The 5,072-nt window shown below is 36.6% G+C and overlaps 1 pseudogene; it reads left to right on the forward strand.

Annotated features, from left to right (window-relative positions):
- LOC116083852 overlaps window positions 1-1,563 on the forward strand; it is an 11,857-nt pseudogene extending 10,294 nt beyond the window's left edge.
- The last annotated feature ends 3,509 nt before the right edge of the window (window positions 1,564-5,072 follow it).

Here is a 5,072-nt window from a genome sequence, read left to right on the forward strand (position 1 = left end):
GCAACGGCCACCATATTCCCAGAATCCATTGGGTTCAGCTCCCACCTTTACCTGGACTGCTACATCATATATATATACACACACACACACATATATATATATATATACATATATATATATATACATATACATATATATATATATATATGTATATATATATATATATGTACTCTCCTCCATCTCTCTCTCTTTTCTTCTCTCCCCCCTCTTCCTGTGCCGTGGTCCCCACTCCCCCTTAATTAAACCTCTTACACGTGGAACTGTTTGTGCCTGGTGTCTGCAGACGCGTCCGCCGTGACCTGAACCCATCAGTCATGGTCCACTTCATCTCTGGAATATGGATGAGTAGCCAGACTCATTAATATCTGACCCTTACAACTCACTGGGTCACATTCGCATCTGCTGTCCAACCACATTGTGAGGACCACCATTGCTCAGTACCTTTACATGTGTTAAGGATTGACTGTGGCTATAGTGGAAATAGCATTCAGAAGCAGCTAGAGTGTTGGTGAGAACACTGTCACTGACAATCCAAGCATAAGGAAGATGCTGAGTGAGGGTGAACACTCACGTGTGCAGTGCTTCAGTCACACAGTGAATCTGATTGTGAGTGAGGCTATCAAGAGTCAGAGGATGGTACAGAACTTACTGAGTATTGCCAGGGAGCTGTGTGAGTGGGTCCACACAGAGCAAGAGAGAAGTTAGCAGAACTGCCGAAAGTACGAGCTGCCACAGCACCAGATGACCCAGGGTGTCGGACCATCCAAGCAGAGCACATCATTCCATATGCATGACCATCTGATTGAGCAGAAGAGGGCAGTTAACAAGGTATCCATTCAGTGTAACTTCAGAGAATTGATCATCTGAGACCAGTGGGAGGTCATGCAGTCTATGTGCCATGTGCTGAGACCATTTGATGCTATAAGCCAAGAGATGAATGCCCACATGTCTAAGCTGAGCCAGGTCATCCCAGTGATCCACATCCTCAGCAGAAATGTTGAGATGCTATTTGAGGAGACAATGGGCATTGATATCATGCTTAAGTCCCTGAAGGAAGCCATGGCAAGCCTCCTGTCTGACACCCTCCATTACCGCAGGTACATCTTTGACACACTGCTGGACCCTTGCTACAAAACTTCCTTATTCACAGAGGAGGAGGCAGAGCAGTACAGGCAAGACTAGAACTAGAAATGCTGAATTTGGGCTCAGAGGACATGGCCACCTCCAATGGCTGTGACTCAGGTTCCCCACTTAAAGACACTGGCACAGAGGAGAGCCTATGGTCACTTGCACCAATAAAGCGAGGTTAGAGAGAGAAGCTAGCTAAAGACATGGTGCTTGCATATTTGGGGGAAGAGGGGCTGGAACACAGCTGTGACCCACTACTGGAACCTGAAGCAGTCATCGTGGCCTGGGCTGTCTACCCTAGCAGTCCCATTTCTGGGCTGTCCCCCAAGTACATTCCCCTCAGAAAAACTGTTCAGCACACCCACAAAGGCTGGCAGCTCCAGCTTCATGATGGAGCATTCTGAAAAGCTCATCTTAATATGCTTTCAGTATTGAACTCAAAGATGGAGCCACCAGACTGGAAATGTGCTTCAGAGTGCTAGCTATTGTACCAGGGCTGAATTGCCTGGCAGAGCCATGTAGGACACCAGACCAGGCATCTGGAACTACATGCCAATTTTCACTGTAATCTCCACGTGTGCCTTACTCTTCCTTCATGCCAGGTGTCAAGGTGCATTTTCAGAAGCCCAGTAGAAACAAAGTCTTGGCAATTATGAAATAGGATGATCAGGTTTAAAACTATAAAGTTTGATTTTTTATTAAAGAAGGGATAGTAATCTGTTTTACTAGAACTGAAGGAAGATGTAAACAATTTTATCACGTAGGGTTTTGTTCAGTTGTGTAAAAACCACAAATCAGGTGCTGTATTTTAATTAAATATTTTAATTGCAACAAAACAGCTTTTGTGTCTGTTAAATGAAACCTGTAAATAGGAGGTGGAGGTTAAGCCATCCTGACTGAACAGTTCTTAACCATAGGCTTCAAAAGTATGTCAGAGAGAGAATATTCTGGAAGCTGTTTGTGTTACAGAACTAGGCATTTGAAAACAAAACTGAACTTGGGCATATCATGAAGTATCAGTAACAGGGCAAGTTGGTCATGAGAATGTTCCTATGTCAGGTGTTGCATTCAGGTTTTACATGGTCAGTTAACTCAGAGATATCCTGCCTATCATGAGCCCCTTCAAATTGGATCCACTTTTTAAAGTCATACTTAGGATTTGACCAGTGCATGATATGACATGTTTACAATAGATGACATGTTGATCAAATCTCCATGCCTCTGATTTATTGTTGCCTCTCTATACAATAAAGCTATGTTGTAAGAAGTTCGCACTGACCCCCTCACAGTTTGACCAGACATAGATAAGGTTTTATTTTGAGGAGATAGCTTGTTGACAGGGAAAGCACTTGTTTATTGCAGTCATGAGAAGGCCTTAGGCTTTTAGATGTTTTTTACTATGATAGGGACCCCTTGGCCATTGTTGGGACATTATAGAATCCCAAGGATACCAAAATGAACTATCAGCTATCAGATTCTTTACTAGACTTCAAAGTTTTTGCTTATAATGTCTTTAAAAAAAGTGTTTCATTTTCTCATTTCACATCAATCAAATATTATGGGTGAAACAAATTACTCATTTGCCTCTGAACTTTTAGAAAAAAAAGTTTTGTTGAAATGCTGTATGTAGGCTCAGTCTGAATTTGTGTGGACTATGCTTTAGTGTATTTATAAGTGATGAATTTGCATTCTGAAATTAACCTTTTTATTTGTGATTTTCTAAAAAAAAAAAACAGAAAGAAAAAGAAAAAGAAAAAAGGAATATGTTTAACAAGTAAGGCTGAAGAATATTTAAATTCCTATTATTCAGGTAGTTGAGACCAAAGGATCACCACAAGTTCAAAACCAGTCTGAACTACACAAGAAGACCTATGTTGAAATCCCCTATATACTCTACAAAGATCACACAGTAATATTAAAGAAAGGGTTTTGTTATTTAAAATCTAAATATTAGGCATCATGACCCTTCTAAACAAAGCACAATTTGAGAAATTGTGTTCAGTATTGTTCATAAGAATAAAATAATCATTTTTGCCAAACTATAGATGACATCTATAATTATTTTAATTATAATAGTATAAAAGGCCAATTAACACTTTAATGTATTTTCAAGTAATATGGAAAAATGTATCATAATACATATGAAAATTTGGATGGAATTAGACAAATCTAAGATAAACAAGATAGCCTACATTTGTATTGAGACTTAGTTGAAGATATTTTAATATAAGTTATTGTGAGGTTGGCATTTAAATGCTTATATTGTTCTGCTGTCATGCACTGATTTTTTTCTCCTTGATTTGAGTAGGTTATTTATGCATTACCTACACAGGAAATGTGTGATGATCAGAGAGAAGGAAATCTTTAAGCACAGAGTTCAGTAGCTATGTTCACGTCAGCTAGAACAGTCTTGCTCACAAACATAGCTCTATTTCATGGAACATTTATTATCACAACAACTAAATATACCTCAGCTTGGCAAACATGACAGAGTGCCAGCTATAAATATTAATAATAATTTCATCTTGCAAATATGTTTCCCTCAGTATATTTGAATTTATCAAACAGAATTTTAGACTCAATAACCAATGATAGGATGTGGATATTTAATGTGAATTCTGAGTGAAATTATTATAAAAGCATCTTTACATCCCTAAGCATTTTATGAGATATCTCAAGACACCACATATAATTTTAATTTCTACAGAGTGTTTCCCTTGTGTCTGGATAAACATATGAAAATACAGATGCTTTCTCTTGAGCACATTTTTCCTGATGAGTGTTTGACAGCAATTTCATTTGTGTTTACCTTCTTTCATCTTTCTCTACTAGGCAAAAAAAATGATAATAATAAAAATATGGCATTAGTTTCTAAAATTCATGCATTTAGTATAGAAAAGCCCTGTGTTGTCATGATAGTTGTGAATGATAAGGCTATGCTTTCCAGGTTCATATCTGCTATTCTGATTTTAGGTATAAAGATGACCCATGTGATTTTATTATATGTGTTGGCCACTTACTATATATATACACATACATATACATATACATATACATATGTATATATATGTATGTATATATGTGTATACATATATACATACATATATACATACATACATATATATGTACATATATACACATATATATACATATATACATGCATATACATATATATATGTATATATGTATATACGTATATATCTTCAACCGCATGACACATGGTATATATCAGACTTAAATTATGTATAAAGCTGCAGAGATGGATTTGGATTTTGTTTAAGAGCAGTTGCTGTTTTTGCAGAGGGTCTGAGTGTTAGTTAGTCTTTTCACTCAAACTAAGAAAATTATAACTGCCTCTAACTACTGCTCTGAGAAACCAGTCACCCATTTCCAAACCTTACATGCACCACAGTGGACGTGTGCATACATACAGATGGGCATATAAAAATAGAAATGAGTGATAAAGATATAGATATATGAAATAAACATCCATTTTATGCCACAGTCAAAAGGAAGTCATAGCACAGGAAAACATATTTATTTTAAATATTCTGTATATAATCCATGTGTGATTTATGCAAATGTTTAAGTTACATGGCATTGTATAGAAATAATACTCAGTTTTAATGATATTTGAAACACTTACTCTACTATAATTCCTGAGCTTGTAGAATAAAGGTTCAGTAATGTTTACGTATCATTTACTTGTTTTACTTTTCATATAGTCATTCTTTCTTTGTTCTATTTCTTTAATATGACTTCATCTGTTGTTCTTCATAGGTGCTTGAGGTTAGCCTGATGAAATTTTGAAAATTATAAACTTGATGATATCTGTTATATTCCTGAATATTACAACCAAGAAAACAACAAACACATACAAATCAAGATCAGATCAATGATCTAAACAGTCCCATATCTGCTAAGGAAATAGAAACAGTCATTAA

This window comes from Mastomys coucha, unplaced genomic scaffold, assembly GCF_008632895.1.
Source record: "Mastomys coucha isolate ucsf_1 unplaced genomic scaffold, UCSF_Mcou_1 pScaffold8, whole genome shotgun sequence".
In the NCBI taxonomy this organism is placed as follows: domain Eukaryota; kingdom Metazoa; phylum Chordata; class Mammalia; order Rodentia; family Muridae; genus Mastomys; species Mastomys coucha.